A 24,630-nucleotide genomic window follows, 5' to 3' on the forward strand; every position below is an offset into this window, starting at 1 on the left:
CGCGACTGCAGCACAACCAGAGGATGGGGGGCAAAACACTCATATAAAGAAATGATAAAGCTACAAAATTGGAATGTAATCTGCCAATAGAAAAGAAAAAATATATTAGCACCTTGTTTTATGAAAGAGGTAAGTCATTTTATTAAAACCTGGAAAATTTTGTATTTTTGCAACACTCTTGACCTGCCCCCTATTCATAAGTGTGCGGTGCATTACAGCGCGTCTTTGCAGGCCTTGTTTCGATACCCGGCTAACCCGGCCACGCCAGTGTCTGGAAGTGTTGCTGCCTTTCTATGCTGCCCCTCCTTTACCAGTCGCTTTCATTGCGTTCCCAATTTCACATTAACAAGGCCATAACTAGCAGGAACTCGAACACACAAGGCGAGCACATTTGACTGGCAAAGGTTGGGGCGCGCTGAAAGGCAGCAACCTTCGAGAGGTACGGGCTCGAAAACGCGGATTCTACAGAAAGACCGCTTTATAATTCGCGCCAAAGCATATGTATGCGTGACGTCATTCTACGTCACGTTTGCGTAGTTTGCCCCCCAAAATCCAGGGGGCGCTGGAGTGCCCACAAGCCGCCATTTTTTGGACCAATGGGCGTCTATGGAGCCTTCGCTACCAGTGTACATCTACCTTGGTTCCGTTGGCGTGGGCACGCACCACTTACTAAGCTGCGATTTTGCTGCTGTAGTGCTGAGCCACCGTTGGTACAGAGGCATTGTTTGAACGGAAATGAGTGACATCGTGCATCCGGTGTTTTTATGGGAGAGCGACTTGAACAAGTTGCCGCCGCTTCGGAGGGCACACATTGATGCATATGTGTCGCGGTTGACAGCGACCGCGAAATGTCAGCGGAAAGCATACAACCACGTCACCGAAAGCTACGTCGTCACGTCATCTGTGTCAGCGAATTATTCCTGCGCAACGTAAGTAACCGGACTTCGTTTGGGTGTTTAAATGTTGTTAAACCGAACTGATTAAGAGCAAGGGGACCGACGGAGAAACGATGCGCCTGTCGGCGCCCGATGTGCTGTGCCGCTTTGTTCAGGAGTGCAAACTGCTGGGCTAGTTGGTTCATATTGCATAGAAAAGGAACCAGCGAAAATAGACGCAACACAAGAACAAAGGAGGCTGCCGGGTTGACGTGTAGGCCTGCCAATTAAACTGATTTGCTTATTTTTATATGTACGCGGTGCTTTGAACGAATGAATAAAGACACGTGCAAGAAAGAACGCATTCTAGAATCGGGTGTTGGCCTCTCGTGCGCGCTCGTATTCGCGCTGTCCTGTTCTGTGCTTGTCTTCCTGAGCTGCACGTTGCGACGTTTCGCGAAAACTCGCTGTGTTCGCGTCGCGCACAGTGGCTTCGCAGTGTTCCTTTAACTACGTGAACTTAAGGCCTACTACTGCTAAGCGCTGCAACACCCATATAGTCATTCATTATAAAGTAAGACGGCGGTACAATTTCAAGTTAACATATATTGCAGTACACAGAGATAAAGCAACCTGACAAGACGAGGGCGAAGGGACAGTGTTACGAAGTGCAGTGTCGCTTCTCGTTTTCATGCTGCTACGCTGTTCTCTCCCTTTAAAGACTCTTAAGGACGAGGCTGCAATAGTCATGCCAGCAAATGCTGATGCCAGTGGTTTTGTCTTTATTTCAGCGACAACATGGTATTTGTTAAGGCCAGCTGCCACAGAAGCCGAAGCCGCCATGTGCAGTTTACGTGGCCTTGTATCTGCAAGGTGACGTGCTTGGCGGACAATATGAATGTGTTGCTGGAACGTATGTGTGTAACCACTTACAAGCAGTGCTAAGGATTGTCGCGCTGCTTCAGCAAAAAGGATTATCTGAGGCACCATCTCATATGTCATCCACTGACTTGCCTCAGCGGTGGCGAGTGCCAACAAATGGATTACGAGGAACCAGTGTCCAAAACATTGACTGGCGAAATGTTGCAGAAGGCGGGCAAACTATTCCCCGCAGCTCAAGGGTATACAGCGCTCATGCTGCAAGTGAGCCACTGGAGCAGCAAGAAGATTGCATAAAAGCATTTGCTGATGCCTTGAATACGTCGAGTAGAAAGTAACATTTTGCTAGAGTGCTTCAAGCCGCCGATTGCAGTGAAGCAGTCAAACCCAGATACGGCAAGGGGATAAAAGGCTGTCTACTGAGCTACCAACAGTCGCTTGTGCCGCATGGGTTTTCTGTGCTAATATTAGACAACGTAAGAAGCAGGTAGCCACAGCTGTGGGAGACAGCTGAACCCTATGTATGCTTCAGTGGCCTGACACCTTGGCAGGTTTCTTACCAAGTGGATGGAGCTACTGCGGCAGTGCTTAATGTATTTGCATCACTGGTATGTTTAGTTCGTTTCAGTAAAGATTTTATGTCTCTTACAAGCCACAAAACTGTTTAAGATATGTGGCCTATAGCGTTGTTTGTGGCACGCAGTATATATGTAACACAAGCTAAGCCACTATTTTTATGCACCTTTTAGGGGATAGTTGTTATACATGCTGAAGCCCAGCGACTGGAGAGGGCCTCCAGAAAACAAAGGAATAGTACGGCTTGGTTTCACGCCCACGGCCATCGGTTGACGGCGTCCCACTTTGGCGTAGTCGTGAGCCGAAAAAAGTGGAGGGACAAAGGACGAGCTAACCTAACAGGTATGAAGGACCTCTCCCGTGAGAGAGCTATCAGGTATGCGTATTTGCTACTGACAGAGATACATCTCGAGAAAACATCACATTCCTAACATAACCCCCTTTTTTCAGATACGCAATTGCAAATGAAAGTGATGAAATCCTGTAACATAAGGACACTATGATTGCTGCAGGCCATCCTGCTAAGATCATTAACTGCGGAATATTCGTCAACCCCACAAAACTATAGCTTGGCGCATCACTAGATGCGATTGCCTTTGACCCCTTTGAGCCCTTCCCGTAGGGTACCGTGGAAATGAAGTGCCCCTGTTCTCTGAAGGATGCTACAAAGAAGACCTTCTGTCTCCAAGACTTTTTAATCGAGTTTGACGAGAACTGCCAGCCAACACTCAAGAAGGACCACGAAAACAATATTCCCACAGTGTTAGCCATTTACTGGCGCCGTCATGCTGTGGGACAGCGCCCGCTCGTCCTCCCCCTGCTCGTGCGTTCGTTCACTGTGTGTGACTGCCTGACTAGCCCTGGTGTGCCCTTCTGCACTTTCTGTTGGCTTTCGGTGGCATTTTGGTGCAGGTGCTGGGTAATTTCCAAATGCACGAAGAGCTCCCGGGAGCCTCCGAGGACGCCCAGCTACACCCCGTAGACACACCTGTTCACAAGGCAAGCCGCTGCTTGCGAGGCTGAAATCCTGAGTTCCGACCCCTGACGGCACGACCCGCGCAATGACGTCCAATGCGACAATTCAGACCACCCAGAATGCCGCCAGTTCCCCACCGCTGCTTCCTCATGCGCCTCGCACTCCCACGTCGTTTCATGGCGACAAGTTCGAAGGCGTGGAAGACTGGTTGACCAGCTACGACCGAGTCGCTGCGTTTAACCTGTGGGACGAAGACCGCAAGCTACGCAATGTCTATTTTGCCCTGGAAGACTCCACCAAAACGTGGTTTGAAAACCACGAATCCGCTATCCCCACCAGGCGAGACTTCCGACGACAGTTGCTCGACACCCTCGGCAGCAACGAGCGGAAGAAGCGAGCTGAAGTTGCCCTGCAGTCCCGAGCGCAGCGGCCAAATGAGAGCGTCGCCATGTTCGTACAAGACATGACGCGGCTCTTCAACCGCGCAGATCATACCATGTCTGAAACGAAGAAGGTGCTTCATCTTATGCGAGGAGTGAAAGAGCAGCTTTTTGTAGGACTTGTGCGCGACCCTCCTAGCACAGTGGGTGACTTTGCTCGGGAGGCGACGAGCATGGAGCGAGCCTTGCAGCACAGGTTCGTGCATTACGGCCGTCCGGCGAATATAACTGCTATGGACGCCAAAATGCCGCTGCTTGGAGCCGAGAGTGAGGCCCTCCGTGAGCTTGTCAGGAGCATTGTGCGCGAGGAGCTACAGAAGCTTCGCCCTGTCGAGCAACACCCGGGTGTCGGAGCCATCTCGGATGTCATTCGCGACGAAGTCCGTCCAGCGGTGCAGCCAATGGCCTGTCCCCAGCCGTATGTCATGATGTACAGTGAAGCGTTGCCCAGTTCTGCGTAGCACCACGGGCGTTTTACTGCCCTGCTCCTTCTGCACCGCATCAACGCTTTTCGACTTCGCGTGCCCTGTCCGACGCACGACCACCCCTCAACAAAGCACACGCGTGGCGCACATCGAACAACTGGCCCATGTGCTTCCACCGCGGTGAAGCCGGCCACATATTGCACCACTGCCCGTATCGCCGGATTGGCCTGCGAGAGTTTTCACCAGACGCACCCCGGCCACGCAATGGTGAACGACCCCGTGACATCGAGCAGTACCGGTCGGCCAGCGTCCCCCCTGCGCCTTCGCCACAGCGCCCATCCAGGTCGCCGTCGCCCCGTCGGTTCTCTTCCCCAGGTCGCCAGCCGTCCATCCGGCAGTCCCGTAGTCCACGCCGGGAAAACTGAAGACGGCGACTTCTGGGGGTCGGGCCGCCGTTGCTCCGCAATTCGAACAAGATAGATAGATAGATAGATAGATAGATAGATAGATAGATAGATAGATAGATAGATAGATAGATAGATAGATAGATAGATAGATAGATAGATAGATAGATAGATAGATAGATAGATAGATAGATAGATAGATAGATAGATAGATAGATAGATAGATAGATAGATAGATAGATAGATAGATAGATAGATAGATAGATAGATAGATAGATAGATAGATAGATAGATAGATAGATAGATAGATAGATAGATAGATAGATAGATAGATAGATAGATAGATAGATAGATAGATAGATAGATAGATAGATAGATAGATAGATAGATAGATAGATAGATAGATAGATAGATAGATAGATAGATAGATAGATAGATAGATAGATAGATAGATAGATAGATAGATAGATAGATAGATAGATAGATAGATAGATAGATAGATAGATAGATAGATAGATAGATAGATAGATAGATAGATAGATAGATAGATAGATAGATAGATAGATAGATAGATAGATAGATAGATAGATAGATAGATAGATAGATAGATAGATAGATAGATAGATAGATAGATAGATAGATAGATAGATAGATAGATAGATAGATAGATAGATAGATAGATAGATAGATAGATAGATAGATAGATAGATAGATAGATAGATAGATAGATAGATAGATAGATAGATAGATAGATAGATAGATAGATAGATAGATAGATAGATAGATAGATAGATAGATAGATAGATAGATAGATAGATAGATAGATAGATAGATAGATAGATAGATAGATAGATAGATAGATAGATAGATAGATAGATAGATAGATAGATAGATAGATAGATAGATAGATAGATAGATAGATAGATAGATAGATAGATAGATAGATAGATAGATAGATAGATAGATAGATAGATAGATAGATAGATAGATAGATAGATAGATAGATAGATAGATAGATAGATAGATAGATAGATAGATAGATAGATAGATAGATAGATAGATAGATAGATAGATAGATAGATAGATAGATAGATAGATAGATAGATAGATAGATAGATAGATAGATAGATAGATAGATAGATAGATAGATAGATAGATAGATAGATAGATAGATAGATAGATAGATAGATAGATAGATAGATAGATAGATAGATAGATAGATAGATAGATAGATAGATAGATAGATAGATAGATAGATAGATAGATAGATAGATAGATAGATAGATAGATAGATAGATAGATAGATAGATAGATAGATAGATAGATAGATAGATAGATAGATAGATAGATAGATAGATAGATAGATAGATAGATAGATAGATAGATAGATAGATAGATAGATAGATAGATAGATAGATAGATAGATAGATAGATAGATAGATAGATAGATAGATAGATAGAACTTTTATTCATGTCAATTCCCAGACAACATAAATCAGGCCTACCAAAGCCTCAAAGGGCTTCAGTGGCAGCGCCTGGCAGACAGCGAACGTTGGCAAAACAAAGGAAAATAGAGACGTTGCAATGAACTTTGCAAAAAAGAAAAAGGTCACCAAACATAGTGAAACAAATAACTAATACAACATCAAGAGAGATTACAGTAATTTGAAATTAATACAGTAAATAGATGAAATAACTACGGGGCAGGAAGCAGCGCGGAGACATACCGCAAAGTTTTTTTCAGGGTGTATTTAGTCTTCATGCGGAGTACAGTAGGTGGCAAGCTATTGAAACAGGCAGGTAGTACATAGTAATGGCGTGTGCGCTTTCCGTACCGGGTTGAGGAGCGAGGAATGCAATAGCGGTATTTTGGTCTTAAATCCCGAGCAGGAACATATGGAACGGTGAACTGACTGTACCAGAAGTGTTTTAGCACAATAGTTTCTGTTAATAAAGAGTTAAAACTTGGAAGCTTTAGTCTTCTAAAAATATCAATGTCATTACCAATGGACAGGTCGTAAGCAATATTCTTTAGAAGCAAACGCAAAAGCGAATTCACCCTGTGTTGATCCTCCGCTCGCCGACTTGACCCTTCCACCCGATCTTCCACCTGCTCCGACCCCCTTCCGTAGCCAAGAACAGCCTCTGCTCGACGCCCCATTTCTAAGCACACTTCAACCCTCCACTCCAGAACCTCCCACTGCCCGCGTTCCAGAAAATGAGGTTGTTTCAGCCGAAATACCGGTCCTCGCTGACAACCACCATGTGACTGCCCTCGTGGATACCGGCGCCGATTTTTCAGTTATGAGTCGTGGTCTTGCTACCCTCTTGCGAAAAGTGCTGACCCCATGGCACGAAACACAAATTCCGACCGCTGGCGATCACGTGGTGATGCCGCTCGGCGTCTGCACCACTAGGATTGAGATTCGCGGTATCATCTTTACTGGTTGCGTCGCTGTGCTGGCTGTGTGCTCAAAGGACCTGATCCTCGGTCTCGATTTTCTTCGAGAAAATGGGGCTGTCATCAACCTCCGCGAACTCATGGTGACATTCTCCGCCCCATGCACCGCAGCCGACGAAAGTGTGCCAGGAAGACCCGTTTTTCGCGTATCCAACAACCACGTCACTCTATCACCGCGTGCCAGCTTATTTGTTGCGGTGGACTGCGACAACCCCCGCGCGTCCAACGGCATCGCAGAAGCAAACTTGTCTTTACTGCTCAGCCAACAAGTCTGCATCGCACGGGGTGTCGTTGCTTTGCAGAACTAGCGAACTGAGCTTCTGGTTACGAACTTTAGCGCCGAATACAGCCATTTGGCGAAAAATATAGTAATCGCCTATTTCGATGAAATTAGTGAGGCCGCCACCCACTGCGCGTTGTCAACGTCCAGGGACACCCGTCCAGGAGGACCTAGTCAAAGAGTTAAGACTGACGTGAACCCTGCTTTGAACACTGATCAGCATCGCCGCTTGCAAACTATCCTTGACTCTTTTCATGACTGATTTGCGACCACCTCTAAGGTCAGGCAGACGTCCATAACGAAAAATCGCATCATCGTTGATGACAGTGAGCGGCCTATTCGTCAACACCCCTATCGAGTGTCGGAGAGAGAAGTGAGGCGATACGACTGCGGGTGGACGAAATGCTCCGGGATGATGTCATACAACCGTCTACAAGCCCATGGGCTTCGTCCGTTGTGCTGGTCGCCAAGAAGGACGGGACACTGAGATTTTGTGCCGACTATCGAAGACTTAACAAAACTACCAAAAAGGACGTTTACCTGTTACCTCGAATCGATTATTCTTTCGACCGGCTGTGTCATGCCCGCTACTTTCTTCTCTTGACCTCCGCAGTGGGCACTGGCAGATTGAGGTAGATGAAAGGGACCGCGAGAAGACAGCGTTCGTTACTCCTGACGGGTTGTACGAGTTCATAGTGCTCCCCTTCGGGTTGTGTTCCGCTCCTGCCACCGTTCAAAGAATGATGGACACTGTCCTCGTTGGCCTCAAATGGCAGTCCTGCCTCGTCTACTTTGATGATGTTGTTTTTTTTTTCTGCCACCTACGACGAGCATCTGAAGCGCTTGAGTGCAGTACTGGAGGCCATACGATCGGCCGGCTTCTCGCTCAAACCAGAGAAATGCCACTTTACGTTCCAATGGCTGAAGTTCCTGGGCCATGTCGTGAGCGCCGAAGGTGTTAGCCCTGACCCCGACAAGACGGCTGCCGTCTCTGCGTTTCCGACCCCCATTGATAAGCGTGCTGTGCGCAGTTTTTTTGGTCTCTGCGCCTATTACCGACGTTTCGTGCGAGACTTCTCCCGCCTAGCAGAGCCTCTAACTCGCTTGACTAAGGACTACCAACCCTTCATCTTTGCCCAAGAACAGCAGACGGCCTTCGACGACCTCAAGAACCGCCTCCAAACTGCACCCATTCTTGGCCACTTCGTAGAAGAGGTGGACACGGAACTACACACCGATGCCAGCAACGTTGGTCTGGGTGCCGTCCTCGTTCAGTGGCAAGATGGTGTTGAGCGCGTGATTGCTTATGCAAGCCGCACTCTGTCGCGATTTGAAGCGAATTATTCTACCACGGAAAAGGCGGGCCTTGCGGTCGTTTGGGCGGTAACGAAATTGTATGGTCGCCCATTTTGAGTCGCCAGCGATCACCACTCCCTTTGTTGGCTCGCGAACCTTAAAGACCCATCGGTATCCTATGCAAGAAGCCCGAGACGATTGAGCACGTATTCCTGGAGTGTTGGGACCCCATCTTTCACTGGAACGTCCTTCAAAGAACTATTAAAAAAGATCTTCCCCTGGACCCCTACGGCATTAGATTTTTGCCAATTCAAAATGAAACAGGAGTGCCCTATGACTTAATCATGCTGCTAAGCCTCCACAGCTTGTGAAAAACCAGAATGCAGGTGCGGCATGCCGATGTAAACGTGCATTCTGTGCGAGAAAACTTCATTGAAACTGTCGCGTGCCTGAGAGAAGTGTACCGGGCACGAGCAGAACAGCCTGAATGGCTCTCTGTACTAGATGACTTGGCTGTATTGAGAAAATTTTAAACCCTCGTGTGTCGGCCGAGTTGGGCTGAGCTCTTTTATCCTTTTTATAATTTTGTTTACGAGTCAAAATCGGCAATACAGAAAAAAAAAGCAGTCGTGGCCGAGTGGTTAAGGAGATGGACTTGAAATCCATAGGGGTCTCCCCACACAGGTTTGAATCCTGTCGGCTGCGTATACCAGCTGCCGGGCTCACTATTTTTTATTCGCATACAGGTCATAGGTACAAAATCAGATAACAAATGCACAGCTCCGGGCACATCCACAGTCATGGACGAGTGGTTAAGGAGATGGACTCGAAATCCATTGGGGTCTCCCCGCACATGTTCGAATCCTGTCCTCTGCGTATACTAGCTGCCGGGCTCACTTTTTTGTATTCGCATACAGGCCATAGGAACAAAAGCAGAGAAAAAATGCACAGCTCCGAGCACATCCGCAGTCGTGACTGAGTGGTTAACGAGATGGAATCGAAATCCATCGGGGTCTCCCCACACAGGTTCGGATCCTGTCGGCTGCGTATACTAGCTGCCGGGCTCACTTTTTTGTATTCGCATACAGGCCAAAGGTACGAAAAATTCAGGGGGGCACTTTGTTGACCTTTAGTGCAGTGAGGCGAAAGCATTTAGCGCGATGTTGCTGCTTGTGTCCCTGATGTGTGGTGCTGATTATTAAAGACTACAAAGAGCGTTTAGGCGACATCCTTCCCGGTCGGCGTTCAGGAGGCGTCTGGCACGACTGATCGCGGCCGCTTGCAACTGCTTCCGCACCACAGGACGGCTAAGCTTCGTCTTTAAGTGTGGGACGGGACAGCGTGTTGCAGCGTTATTAAAGGGGTCCACGGAACGCCATCGCTTGGTCGGCGCGACGCCCTGCCCGTTGAACAATTTAAGGAAAAGAAATGACGTCTGTTTCACATATCCTGGTGGACAACCGAAGCGCGCTCCAAGGGGAAATGAAATATGCACAGCGTTTAGCTAAACGTTGTTCCCGCTCTTCATCCGTTTCTTCCGCACGCCGTCGCTTCTTAGCTGCAGCACATCGTTGCAGCTTCACCTTATAGAAATCATCCGACATACCGTGGAGGATTCGCTGGGACGACTGCGACGAGCCGAGTTGGGGGACCGCTTTTCCCCAGCTGGCATGACGTCACGTAGAGCAAGCGCCTCCCCCACGGCAGCGGCGCGTGGAGGATTCGCTGGGACGATCGCGACGAGCCTAGTTGCGGGGGGGAGCGCTTTTCCACTGCTGGCATGACGGATGGATGGATGGAAGGTAGGAGCGTCCCCTTTGAAACGGGGCAGTGGTTGTTGCCACTATGCTCAGTTTTTTTCTTTATTTTTGTTTACTCTGCTGTAAGTTGCTAATACAATTCGCCATTTCCTTTTAGAAAACGTCTTCCTACACTTTAAAATTTATGTCACCTCCCTGCTTTTGTGCCACCGATCCTCCAATCGCTTTTTGCTAATTTCCACCGCAGATTTATTTACATCACTATTGTTATCTCTAAACCCTAAGGCCTCAGGAAGAGTGACTGTGCCTACATCGACATCGGGATGGATACCATCGCATTTTAGGATGTGGTGTTCTATTGTTTCTTCAGATTTACCACACACAGCACATGTGTCATCTTCTTCGTTAATTTTTTTTTCTATAGCTTCGCGTTCTAAGACACCCTGACCTAGCTTCAAAGAGGAGGGCATTGCCTCTTGAGTTATCATAAAACGTTTAGTTTCTGATCTGCCTTTTCCAGCATCGATATTGTTCTACACTATGCTTCTTTTCCATTGAATCTATCCAATTTTTACCTTCGACGCTTTTAACCTGTCGTTTAATGCTCTTCCTTTCTCCTTCCTCGTCTCTGGCAAACTTACTGGCCAGCATTGTAGTTCGTTTTTGCCACTGTGTGTCAAAGCTCTTTCTGTACAGGTATTTAAATACCCTAGCTGCCCACCTGCTGTCATCCAATTTCCTCAGGCGTTCTTCGTATAGTACTTTACTCTGAGCTTCCCATGCTTCGAACGTTACCCAGCCCATATCCCCCTGTACTGCCTCGTTTGTGGTTTTCCCGTGGGCACCTAGTGCTAATCTTCCGACAGTTCTCTGATTTACTTCTAATCGCGACTGAACTGCAGCCCTTAAGCATAGAACGGCATTCCCGAAAGTAAGCCCCGGCACCATTATACCTTTCCAAATATCTCTGAGGACTTCATACCTGTTGTACCCCCACAATGCCCTATGTTTTATTATCCCGGCATCTCTTCGCCCTTTTGCTATGAGAGACTGTTCGTGCTTTTCCGCGTACATATGCCCGTTGTTTACCCATACCCCGAGATATTTGTATTCGGCCACTAGGGGTATTTCATGGCCTTGTATTGTAAGCTCCTGATCAGTTGTGCCGTTGAAAAACATCACACCTGACTTAGTTGCGCTAAAACTGAAACCTAGACTGTCTCCTTCGTCTCCACAGCAATTCACCAAAGTTTGCAAATCTTCCTGACTATCTGCTAACAGTACAATATCGTCCGCATACATTAAAGCCAGTAGTCATTGCTCAACAACCTTTCCGCTTAATGTGTATGACAGATCATAACCTAGATTGCTTCCTTGTAGCCTTCTTTCCATACTTATTATATAAAACATGAACAGCAGCGGTGATAGAGGACAACCTTGCCTTAATCCTTTGTGTATCTGGATAGTTGTTGTACTCTTAATTCCTTCCCATGTTATTTCAACTTCATTTTCCCGATATATTTCCTGTAGAAAATTAATTACCTCATGACTGACACCTTCACCTTTTAATATGTTCCACAGGAGTTCTCTGCTCACGTTGTCGTATGCACCGCTTATGTCCAAGAAAGCTAAATACAGAGGTCTGTTTTCCGCCTTAGCTAATTCTGTGCACCGGGTAAGCACGAACAGGCAATCATCTAAGCGCCTACCACTTCTGAACCCGTTCTGAAGTTCTCCGAGCATTCTATTACTTTCTACCCATGACTGCATTTTTAGTTTCACCGCCTGCATAGCCAGCCTGTATGTAACTGATGTTATAGTAATCGGTCGGAAGGATTTTATGTTCGTCTTTTTGCCTTTTCCTTTATAAATCAAATTCATTTTACTCTGTTTCCAGCTGTGCGGAATTTGCTGATTCGTTATGACTCCTCCAATCCTTTTATCAGCGTTTCCTTGCCTCTTGGGCCAAGTTCATTAATCAGCTTGATTGGAATTTCGTCGACCCCTTCTGACGTACATCTTGGAATACTTCCGTCTTTTTCCAGTTAAGATTCGTCAGTTCCACGCTGTTTTCTATTGTGCGTTCTTGTGTTGCTCCTTCATTTGGGGTGATTACTCTATCGTCTTTCTGAAATGACTCAGCTATAACTCATGAAATGTAGTTCACAGCGTCATCTCCCTAAACATTTTCCTTCGGCATCGTGAATCTGTTCCTGCTTTCTTTTATTCGCTTTGCCAAGCCAGCTTATATGGTTCCAGAATTTTCTTAGCCCCCCTTTAGTTGCATCGGGAACTTCAGCCAGCCAGCGATGAGAGGACTGCTTTATTTTAGCCTGGACGAGGACCTGCACTTGCTGTTTCTTATGTCGATAAGATCCCCATTTTCGGCCTATTTGCTTTTCAGATAACTGCGCCCTCTTTGCTTCTCTGTGTTCCCGTGATGCCAACCGTCGTTGTTCGATGGCCTCCCTAATTTTCTTATTCCACCAACAACTTCGTGACTTCCTCTTTCCTCTCCAGCGGTTTACTCCTTCTGCTTGTTTTATTTTTGTACTAATGTGGAGTAATAATCCCACTTTTACATGGAATGTGTCTGTATTGCTTCCTCTATGCACGCCGCTATTTGCGCTAATTGTTCATTTAATTTTCCGCACTCTTTTTGACTCCCCTTCATTTCTCTTTTGGGCAGGGCTCCAAACTGTAGACTAATACGCTTATGATCACTGCCGAGGCTGTACTTCCCCTCTTCGTCTACTTCCATCATTGCGAGCTTGCTATACGTCACGTACAGCGAGCGCCCCTTGCGGCATAGAGGATTCGCTGGGACGATCGCGACGAGCCGAGTTGGGGCCCCGCTTTTCCACAGCTGGTATGACGTCACACATAGGTCACACTAGAGGTCAATGGTGGATTCTCCGGGACGACGGCCAAGCGCGGAAACCTCGAGCAGTATTGCTTTCGCAATAAAAAAAATCTGAGAAGTTAAAAGACAGCTAGAAGCTCTGGAAACAGATAGGTACCGAGCGGCTGTGATAAGGGCACGCGCTGAAAAGCTGCGGGAGGGCGAAACGCCGAACAAGAGTGCGTTTTGCGATTAAAGAAGGTATGCACCACACAATGAATGACAGAAGAACGACCGATAAAGAAATTATTGAGCAAGCGTTTGTCGAGCATTACAAAGAGCTGATAGAGAATGAAAGTCTATAGCGTGAAGAGCGGGCAGTGGGATGAATTTTTGCAGCTCATGCCTCGATTAGACGAAGACGCACAAGCTCGCCTAGAACGCCTATTAGTTTAGAGGAGGTTCAGAAGGCTATAGATGAACTACCATTTGGGAAAACACGGGCCAGATGGTCTAGGGGCTGCGTTCTATAAAGCATTCAGAGAAGAAGTCAGCGCGGTTTCATATGAAATGATCACAGAAGCATATAGAATGAATCAAATGCCGCCTTCTTTTCGCACTGCTCACATAGTATTCATCCCTAAAACAGATGACCGAGAGAAACTGCAGTCAGTGGAGGCTTCTCATCCGATAACCCTTCACAAATGTTGACTATAATATATATATATATATATGAAGATTCTAGGTCGACGTTTGCAGAGTGTGATCACAAAGCTCGATGGACCGCACCAAACATGCGGAGTGAAAGGCCGTACAATTTGCACGAATGTACACGTTGCTCGCAGTGTTCTTGAATGATGTGATGTCTCCGGGGACCGAGTCGCAATGATGCAGCGAGACCTGTCGAAGGCGTTTGATGGCGTGGCACACGATGTCTTGTTCTCGGTCCTGGAACAAGTGAATGTGTACAGTATAATACAAGATGGCCTTAAGATGGTTTACAGCAACTGTTCTGTTCACATTATCGTCAATAAGAACATGAGCGAAGCCGTTCCTCTGCGTTCCTCCGTTAGGCAAGGATGCCCACTTTCTCCCTTGCTGTTTGAGCTTTATCTCGGGCACTTATGTTTAAATCATATTAACAGCGAGCGAATTAATGGCTTCAGGTTTCAGTCATCTAATGTTAAAATTCTTGCGTGTGCAGACGACATAGCTGTATTTTGCAGTAACCGCGAAAGTGTTCAGGGAACTGTTGGTGTCTCCAAACAGTTTTGTCAGCTAACAGGTGCTGAGATCAATTGGGAAAAGAGTTTCGGCTTTTGGCATGGAAGCTGGGATATTACACCGCTGGCGTTCGCGAATTTGCAGTGGACAACCATGCCATCAAGCTATTTTGGTGTGCCTCTAGAGCGCTATGACAAGAGTGCGGATTATTGGAAGGAGGTGACGCCAAAACTAAAGAAAAAAGCAGGGGCATGGCAAGGACGTGACTTTTCGATGTTTGCGAGGGCAACAGTTTTGCAACATTTTCTTAATCGCGGAGGTACGGTATGCTTTGCAGTTTTTCGCTGTGTCGCGGGTAAATGTGCAAAAAATCCATAGGGTGTTTGCTGTGTTTATCTGGAGTTCAAGTTGGGACAGGGTTAAAAGAACCGATTTCTTTCGACCTGTTCAAGATGGCGGTCTTGGTCTCGCACATTTGTTTGTCTGCGAGCTTGCGTCCCGATTTATGTTTATGGGGGATCAGAACGACTGCTTTTTGCGTTCCATGATGCAATTTCGGCTGAGCAGTGCGCTGCCAGATTTAATAGTGTCTACTGTGAGACTGTCAGCTTATGGTGCTAGAGGGTACTTGAGAGATGTTGTGGACTCTGTGCGATTCCTTAAGGTTCGGTTTTCACTGGCTCACTTTTTTTCACTCGAGTACCTTAGCTACGTAAAGAGTAAAAAACTGTACAGAGACTTGACAGACATAATAATGCTTATGCTTCTGTACAATATAATAAATTCTGAAGGCTGGGGCAAGATGTTCTTTAAAAAATTAAAAAGATGCAGTTAAGGCAAGCACAGAAACATTCTTTTTCAAACTACGCACGAGTACGTTGTGTTAAGATGTGGCTTGCGGCCAAAGGCATATTTGTACCATGCACAACGAACTACTTGCTCTTCAAAAAGCCTGAAACCATATAACAAGTTTTCATTGACTGCTGCGACCTGATTTTTTACTGGGATGTCTTAAAACGTACACTGAAAAAGGAATTACCAATAACACCAATTGGCATTCGCTACTTACCGGTAGACAATGATGACACAGATGTCCCTTACGACATGATTATGCTTCTGGGCCTCCATAGTTTATGGAAAAACTCGAATGGCTGTCCGGAATGCTGATGTTGTTATCCGATCTGTCAGAAAAATCTTTGTGGAGAGTGTGTGTTAGATACCAGATGTCTACCGGGCACACGCAGACGCCACTTGTATGGGTGGGTGTGCTTGACAAGTTCATGCAACTCAAGAAATTTTAACCTGTGACAAGTCTGAGCAGGCCGAGTTGTTTTAGCAATGTATCGTGCTTGTTTCAATAAAAAGGCATGAAAGAAAAGTCGTGGCCGCGTGGTTAAGGCGATGTACGCGAAACCATTGGGGTCTCCCCGCAAAGGTTCGAATCCTGTCGGCTGCGTATACTAGATGCTGGGCTCACTTTTTTTTTTATTCGCATACAGGTCATAGGTACAAAAAGAAAGAACAAATGCCCAGCTCCGAGCACATCCGCAGTCGTGGCCGAGTGGTTAAGGCGATGGACTCAAAATCCATTGGGGTCTCCCCGCACAGGGTCGAATCCTGTCGGCTGCGTGTACTGGTTACCGGGCTCACCTTTTTTATACGCATACAGGTCATAGGTGCAAAAGGAGAAAACAAATGCACAGCTCCGAGCACATCCGCAGTCGTGGCCGAGTGGTTAAGGCGATGGACTCGAAATCCATTGGGGTCTCCCCGCACAGGGTCGAATCCTGTCGGCTGCGTGTACTGGTTACCGGGTTCACCTTTTTTATAAGCATACAGGTCATAGGTGCAAAAGGAGAAAACAAATGCACAGCTCCGAGCACATCCGCAGTCGTGGCCGAGTGGTTAAGGCGATGGACTCGAAATCCATTGGGGTCTCCCCGCACAGGGTCGAATCCTGTCGGCTGCGTGTACTGGTTACCGGGCTCACCTTTTTTATAAGCATACAGGTCATAGGTGCAAAAGGAGAAAACAAATGCACAGCTCCGAGCACATCCGCAGTCGTGGCCGTGTGGTTAAGGCGATGGACTCCAAATCCATTGGGGTCTCCCCGCACAGGGTCGAATCCTGTCGGCTGCGTATACTAGATGCTGGGCTCACTTTTTTTTATTCGCATACAGGTCATAGGTACAAAAAGAGAGAACAAATGCACAGCTCCGAGCATATCCGCAGCTGTGACGGGATTCTACTTCCGGCCACCGAGCGTGACGGACGTGTGATGACGGGCTCCGTAGGAGCGGCTTCAGCGGCCATGTCTGGCCGCGGTAACAGGTTTACTGATGAGGAAAATGCTTACCAGATTGTTCTGCCAGGATTGCCTACAAGGCGTTTCGTTGTAAATACAGTTTTTTTGCACGCCGATATCAGAGCCCGCCCGTACAGGGTCGAGGATTTCCGGGATGCCCTAGCTCAGCACGCGCTGCTCCCCGATGTTATCGTTCTGGGGGCGTATCGGATGAGCCACCTCTGGGCAGTCACTCTCAAGGATTCCGAAGCCGTAACGAAGATGTTGAGCGTCGGTGAAATGCTTGTGAAAGAAAGCCGCTGCCTGGTGATTGACCCGACCAATCAGGATTTGCGACTGAAGCTGAACTGGCTGCTGCAGTGCACAAAGTACCGGACGAAGACGTACGTGCTGCCTTTGAGCCGTACGGGAAAGTCACGGAAATCGCTCGAGAGCGTTGGCGAGTGCGGGGTGTGCTAGAAAAGGGCTCGACAACGAGGCTCGTCACACTGAAATTGAAAGCCGGAGTTAAGCTCGACGAATAGCCGCACCAGCTGAACGTTAGCGGTGAGTTGGCGCTGGTCGTCGTACCAGGCCGGCCCCCGTTATGCCTACGCTGTCGCAATACGGGCCACATCCGTAAAGAGTGTCGAGTCCCGCGTTGCGGAGCCCGCCGACAGTTCGGCCACGAAGACGGCCAACATGCCCGCACTTATGCGAGCATTGCTGGCCCCGGGACCAGTGAAGACACGGCTGAGCTGCTAATGGACGAGGCAGACGCGGAGGACGCGGCCCGTGAAACTGGGCAGCCAGCGACACGTGATGGACCTACGTTGACGCGCCTGACGAAGAAAGGGGCGACAACGTCCAGCGCAGTTGCGGCGGACGTGCCAGTGCAGAGTGACCTTCCAACGGAACCCGTGAGCACGCAAAAGGAAGCGACGGGAGCTGTTGCTGAAAATCCCGATGAAGTTGGACCGGACAACAGCGAGGGCATGGATTCCAGCCAGGAGGCTGCCGGCCTCATAGCTGGGAAGCGCTCCCACGAGGAAAGCGTCGGTGAAAAGCCACAGGTATGCGCTGGCGCTGACGAGCGAAATCCCCGGGAGTTCGGCGCTCGTCTTTGAAACCACGGCTCAACTTTGCGGCCGAGACACGGCAGGCGAGGAAGCCGCCTCCCTAACGCAGCAATGTGTTTGTGCAAGTGTGTTCCTGTTTTCCGCGGTTGTGGTTAGAAGTACCAAGCAGAGGCAGCGCCAAGGTCTGGAACGGCCGGCGGAGGACTGCCTAGCGGTTTTCCCGGTGACTGCAAACGGATTAATGGATTGGCGACGCCGCACAGAGCACACTGAGTCTAGAAGTGTTTCGTCTGCTTTGGTGGGCACTGTACATCATATGTCAGCTATTCCTCACTCATGGCGATGAAAATTGACACAGCTTTGCGCATAGCAACATTGAATGTGAGGGGTCTCGGTGCTCGTAGGAGCCAATGCCAACTTAATCGTCTTCTTGCTGACAAAGCGCTGGACATTGTAGCTGTACAGGAGACGAATATTGAAAGTGAGGAGTTACTGAGCGTATGATGTCCCCCTTTAGTACGTTCTTTAATGTCAGTGTTTGCCATTCTGTTGGCACCTCGGGTGGGTGCGCCCTTTTTCTGCGCAAGAATTTAGGCATCAGTGTGGAGTTGATTTTTTCTAGTCCAAGTGCACACCTTCTTGTAGTTGACTTTTCTTTTTCGAAGTTATTCTGGCGCATTATATGCGTGTATTCACCTAACGTTGACTTTGAGCGATTAGAATTTTTTAACAGATTGGAGTCTTTCATTGTTTGTGGTAAAGTGCTGTTGCTCTTGGGCGATTTCAACTGTGTGTGTGCCGCTGCCGATTGAGTGAAGTGTCCGCCTGTGCGTGATAGGAGTGCACAATTATTAAACGCTTTGGTTAATGACAACAGCTTAGAGGATATTGGCAACATATTTACCTGCGGCAATAGACCGCTATACACACACTTTCAACGTGATAGCCATGCCAGATTGGATAGAATTTATGCATCTGTTGAACTTGTGCCCCTTTGCACAGGTTACAAAGTTGAACCTGTGGCGTTTAGTGATCATTGTCTTGTGATAGGAAGTTTCGGTGTGAAAGAAATGTGTACGCGCTTCAACTGGGATCTCTGGAAATTCAATGCCAAACTCTTGGAGGACGAGGGATTTTTAAAAGATATCGTAAATGAAATGTAGAGGCTGCTCGAGGAGCGGCCCAGTCTTTTTGCCGTTCAGTGGGAAGACTTCAATGAGTGGCTAAAAAGTAAAGCCATAGAAAAGAGTTGCTCCAACCGACACAAAGAAAGACAAGAAGAAAAAGCGGCGCGCGAGCAACTGCAGTTTTTATTAAGCATGGAAAGCTCCGAGCCCGGGAGATAGGCAAAAGATATAAGGGATGTGAAAAGCCAGCTTGAAAAACTTGACAGCGAAAGGTATAAAGCAGCAGTTATACGCGCAAGGGCACAAAAACGTTGGGCCGGCGAAACGCCGACAAAGCGGGCCTTAACGAATGCAAAGCGGTACGCCAGACAAAGAAACCTTGCAGATAAAAAATGGTGCTGAAATTTCATGGGATGCCAATGTAATCCAGCAGTCATTTCAAAAGTACTTCAACGACCTTCTTGGCCAAGTGAGAGAGATTGGTAATGCTTTCTCTTCAGACTTTTTGTCGTTCATGCCAAGACTTTAGGATGATGTAAAGGAGAAGCTTGAGGTACCCATAACTGAGAATGAAATAGAATCTGCAATTGACAACTTACAGACCGGTAAAGCTCCAGGACCTGATGGGCTGGGCGCCGAGTTTTACAAAACATTTAAGCCCATAGTCGCTCGGTTACTGCTAAGAGTGCTGGATGAGGCGTATGAACGCGAGCAAGTACCGCTGTCATTCACCACATCGCACATTGTGGTGATCCCAAAATCAGATGACCCAGAGAAGCGTTTGTTGGTGGGGTCCTATCGCCCGATAAGCCTCACCAACTTTGACTACAAAATATTAATGGAGGTCCTAGCTAGGAGATTCCAGAGCGTAATAACAAAATTGGTTGGACCACACCAGACTTGCAGAATTAAAGGACGCAGCATTGCTACGAATGTACACGTCGCACGTACTGTATTGGAATGCTGTGATGCGATGGGGGACCGCATTGCTATTGTCACGTAGTGACGGCAGTCGAAGCAGCGATGAAGACGGACGAAAGGGTCTTCTAAAAGAACTGTTTATTGAGCTGACTTGCACCCAAAATGGACTGAATCACTCGGCGGCGGCGAAGCGACAAGCGTGCTCAGCAGTCGTCGAACAGAATGCCGGCCGCTGTCGGCCGTGCTCAATTTAAAGCTGATAGCGAACTTTCGAAATAAAGAGCGCAAAGTTACTAGAACATTCCGGAACAACATAGAATCAGCTCTGCCTGGCTGCGATCAATCGTGATAAATCTTGTCGCGTCTTGCGTAGCAAACAAAGCGATAAAGTGATGTGGCGGCCGATTTGAAAAACGAACACACTGCAAATATTCGCGGCTCTATGATGCAGCAGGATTTGGCAAAAGCCTTTGATCGCGTGTCACATGATGTACTTTTTCACATACTAGAGGACGGGAACGTTGGCCGCATTGTTATAGAAGGCGTCAAAATGGCATATGCAAACTGTACCACACGCATTATTCTAAATGGTGACCTCACAGATAGGCTGTCAGTGCGTTCGTCAGTAAGGCAGGGATGCCCGCTGTCGCCCCTTTTGTTTGCGGCATACCTAGAGCCACCATGTTAAGCTATTGCCAAAAGTGACCGCATCTCAGGCTTTCGATTGCAGTCGGCACATGTCAAAATCCTCGCTTACGCGGACGATATCGCAGTCTTCTGTTCGAGTCGAGACAGTATTACTGAAGTGATCAGCATCGTTGATAAATTTTGTAAGCAAACGGGGTGTATGGTAAACTGGGACAAGAGCTCTGGATTTTGACACGGTGACTGGGAAACGAGGCCTGATCACTTCTCTCGGCTGCGATGGTCTTGCCTGCCAACGCAATATCTCGGCGTCCCTTTTAACTGTTATCGAGACCCAAGTGAAAGTTGGAACGAGCAATGCTCAAGGGCTAGGGAGAAAGCAGATGCTGGCAAGGCAGGCAGTTATCAATGTTTTCACGCGCCTCCATCTGCAACCTTTTCCTTGTTTCGAAAATATGGTACATGATGAATGTTCTGTGTGCAAGTCGGGCCAGCAATCAAAAGATGCATCGCGTGTTTGCTGTGTTTATTTGGGCGTCAAGCTGGGAGAGAACTAGCCGTACCAATTTGTTTCTTTCGGTTAAACGAGGAGGGCTCGGCCTCGTGCACCGGTTCTTGCGCCAAGTTGTGTCGCGTTTTATCTTTCTCCGAGATCAAAGGGATCCTTTTCTGCGGACTGTTATCCAAGTAAGGTTGCAGAGACTTCTCCCAGAAATCGTTGTCTCATGCTGTGAAGGTATCTGCGGTGCTGTCAATGGGTACATGCGAGAAGTTGTACTTTCTTTTCGACTACTGTACGCGCGTTCTTCACTTGAGCACTTGTGTAGTGTTTCCAAAAAAGAGTTGTATAAGAATCTTGTGGAAACAATGCTGCCGATTCCCATTTATCGTTTACCGCACCGTGGAGGCCCAGGACAAGACGTCTTAAAACGAATTAAAGGAATGCCGGTTAAACCAACCGTAAAAACATTCTTCTTTAATTTACATTGTAATACACTTACTGTTAAGACGTGGCTGCATGAAAAGGGGATTTTCGTCCCATGGACGACCAACTGCCTACTATGCAAAAAGCCTGAAACGGTGGAGCACGTGTTTCTTTAATGTTGGGACCCAATTTTTCATTGGGATGTCCTCCAACGAACCGTGAAAAAAGATTTTTCCCTGCATCCATACGGCATCAGGTTTTTACCGATCACAAACGAAGGAGGAGTGCCATATGATTTAATCATGCTCTTGGGCCTCCACAGTCTTTGGAGGACACGAATGCAAGTGCGACATGCCGATGTTAATGTCCGTTCGGTGCGAGAAAACTTTATTGAAAGCGTTTTTATCCTAAGAGAAGTGTATCGTGCGCAAGCTGAACCGCCCGAATGGACCTCAGTTCTGGACGACTTAGTTGCCTTGAGAAGATTTTAACCTCTCCCGTGTCAGCTAGGTAGGCTGCTGCTGTTTTTATCATTTCTACTTTTGTTTTAGCTTGTAAGAGTAGGCAATAAAAAAAGCAGTCGTGGCCGAGTGGTTAAGGCGATGGACTCGAACTCCATTGGGGTCTCCCCGCACAGGTTCGACTCCTGTCGACTGTGTGTGCTGGTTACCGAGACTCTCTTTTTTTATTCGCGTGCAGGTCATGCGTACAAAAGGAGAGAACAAATGCGCAGCTCCGAGCACATCTGCAGTCGTGGCCGAGTGGATTCCATTTCCGGCCACCGAGCGTGACGGACGTGTAATGGCTGGCTCCGTCGGAGCGGCTACAGCGGCCATGTCTGGCCGCGGAAACAGGGATTTCGCATCGAGCGACGATTACCAGGTCGTACTTCCTAGTCTGCCAACAGGGCGTTTTGTTTTGAATACTGTTTTCCTGCACGGGGACATCAGTGTGCGCCCTTACAGAGTAAGATTTTCGAGATGCGCTCACTCCACTGTCGCTCCTGTCGGAAGTTATAGCCCTAGGCGCTTATCGCATGAGCCATGTGTGGGCGGTAGCCTTTAAGGGCTCTGAGGATGTTGTTGCAAAAGGGTTGCAAGCCCCAAGGGTAGCGTTGGCCTGGCGGCCTGGGGCACAGCTGGAAACATCCGAAGGTCCCGGCAAAGGATGAGTCGACTGGCAACAGAACAACTTGTTTATTCTGGCATCGCAAAAGAGCAGCCGGTCAGGGCGACCACGTTACTCGAAGGAAGAAATCGAAGTCTCTCGGCGTCCGGCGCAGCTGTCTTTTTATACCCTCGGAGTCGAGGGCAAGAAGGAACGGCTTGGGATGAGTCGCACAAGACGGCGACGCACGGACATGTCCAGACGTGACGGGCGCGTCCGCCGGGCCGGCGCCGGTCAGACCTCCTCGCCTCCCAGTTGGGGAGCTCCTCTCCCCGGCTGCCGCGCTTTGACAAGCGTGGGCACCAACATGCACACACACACACGCACGCACGACGACACGTGGCACTGAAACCTGCCTGGACGCGCTTGGCGGGAGGCGTTGCGGCCGCGATGAACGAAGCCCCGGCGTCCGTTGCATCCGCGCCGGCTATACCGCGCGTCGTAGGCGAAACGTAACAGACCGCCCCGCCGGGAGAAGGAGATCCCGATGGTCAGGGGACTGCATCCGCTGTCCAGAGGGATGTCGCTCGATGATGCTCGTAATCGAAACCGATCGTCCCTCGACGTTGCTTGAGCGCAGCGCACAGAGAAGGCCTCGTTCACATGTTCAGGATCACACAGGACACTGCAAAGTGACTTCGGGAGAGTTGCCATTTTTGTGCTCGTTCCCAGCAAGCGTTAGAACTACGCCGAAACGCAACCGCTCAGTCAGCAAGCACGAGACAACCCTCACTAAGCTCTGCCAGGCTCTTTCCCCTTTTATACTACTGCCTAGTTCCTTACAGTAGTCAAGCAGCACTCAGAACGCGTCCACAAATTGGAAAATTGCACTAGAAAGCACATAATCACTTAGAAACACTGAACAAAAGCAATATGTTAAAAATCCTGCCTCAGGAAGAAAACATCAGCAACAAACAACTTTGAGGCAGATTCTTGCGTTAGGGGCTTCGACTTAAGCCATCGGCGTTACCGTTGAGACTCCCCTTTTTGTAACGCACCTCAAAGGAATATTGTTGCAAAGCGAGGCTCCAGCGCAGGAGGCGGCCATTTTTGGGAGAGATGGTCTGCAGCCATTGGAGAGGGCAGTGATCCGTCTCAATGATAAACCTCGAGCCGGCTAGGTAGCATGACAATTTCTGAACGGCCCACACGAGACACGCACACTCTTTCTCGGTGGCGCTGTACGCCTGCTCACGACAGGTCAGCTTACGACTAGCATACAGGACGGGGTGTTCCACTTCTCCATTGTCCCTTTGGCACAGTACAACGCCCATGCCTCGCTCACTAGCATCGCACTGAACAACGAACCCTTTTGTGTAGTCTGGCGATCGTAGCACAGGCTGGCTTGTTAGGGCGCTCTTTAAGGCGCTAAAAGCTTTTTCCTTTGTCTCGCTCCAGACGACTGTTTGGGGCTCTGTTTTTCTTAGAGCATCCGTCAGGGGAGCCGCGATATCGGAGTACCTGGGGATGTACCTCTGATAGTAGCCGGCGACACCTAAGAACGATCGAATATCGGTCTTCGTGCGCGGTTGCGGGAAGTCTCGCACAGCGGCCACCTTTATTTCAGAGGGGCGGCGACGACCCTGTCCAATCACGTGACCGAGGTAGACAACCTCGGCCTGTGCTAATTGGCACTTGGGAGCCTTGACTGTCAAGCCCGCTTCGCGCAGGCGGGTTAGCACTGCCCGCAAGTGTGCCATATGCTCAGACCAGGATGCGGAGAATATCGCTACGTCGTCTAAATACGGTAAAGCAAATTCTTCCTGTCCCCGCAACACTTTGTCCATGAGGCTTGAAAAGCAGTATGGCGCGTTCTTCAAACCAAAACTCAAAACTTTAGGACGGAATGTTCCCATTGGTGAAATGAACGCCGCATACCTACTAGCCTCTTCTAGAAGTAAGTGGAACCTGCCAATAACCCCTGACAAGATCTAGGGTGGAAATAAACTGAGCGCTACTAACTTTCTCAAGGCGCTCCTCGATGTTAGGGATCGGATAAATTTGATCCTTAGTGATGGAATTAAGCCTGCGGTAGTCGACGCAA

At 48.3% G+C, this 24,630-nt stretch overlaps 6 non-coding genes and 1 pseudogene across 6 annotated transcripts; all 7 read left to right on the forward strand.

The window, feature by feature from the left end:
* The first annotated feature begins 9,235 nt into the window (after window positions 1-9,235).
* On the forward strand, window positions 9,236-9,317 carry TRNAS-UGA (transfer RNA serine (anticodon UGA)). Its single transcript has one exon. It is a non-coding gene; the product is annotated as a tRNA-Ser (tRNA).
* A 6,668-nt stretch (window positions 9,318-15,985) lies between these two features.
* TRNAL-CAA (transfer RNA leucine (anticodon CAA)) lies at window positions 15,986-16,067 on the forward strand. Its single transcript has one exon. It is a non-coding gene; the product is annotated as a tRNA-Leu (tRNA).
* An 88-nt stretch (window positions 16,068-16,155) lies between these two features.
* Window positions 16,156-16,237, forward strand: TRNAS-CGA (transfer RNA serine (anticodon CGA)). The gene has a single exon. It is a non-coding gene; the product is annotated as a tRNA-Ser (tRNA).
* An 88-nt stretch (window positions 16,238-16,325) lies between these two features.
* On the forward strand, window positions 16,326-16,407 carry TRNAS-CGA (transfer RNA serine (anticodon CGA)). Its single transcript has one exon. It is a non-coding gene; the product is annotated as a tRNA-Ser (tRNA).
* An 88-nt stretch (window positions 16,408-16,495) lies between these two features.
* Window positions 16,496-16,577, forward strand: TRNAW-CCA (transfer RNA tryptophan (anticodon CCA)). Its single transcript has one exon. It is a non-coding gene; the product is annotated as a tRNA-Trp (tRNA).
* Window positions 16,578-20,902: 4,325 nt separating this feature from the next.
* On the forward strand, window positions 20,903-21,910 carry LOC144123020 (uncharacterized; annotated as a pseudogene).
* An 85-nt stretch (window positions 21,911-21,995) lies between these two features.
* On the forward strand, window positions 21,996-22,077 carry TRNAS-CGA (transfer RNA serine (anticodon CGA)). The gene has a single exon. It is a non-coding gene; the product is annotated as a tRNA-Ser (tRNA).
* The last annotated feature ends 2,553 nt before the right edge of the window (window positions 22,078-24,630 follow it).

The sequence above is a fragment of the Amblyomma americanum genome, chromosome 3 (genome assembly GCF_052857255.1).
Source record: "Amblyomma americanum isolate KBUSLIRL-KWMA chromosome 3, ASM5285725v1, whole genome shotgun sequence".
Classification (NCBI taxonomy): Eukaryota; Metazoa; Arthropoda; class Arachnida; order Ixodida; family Ixodidae; genus Amblyomma; species Amblyomma americanum.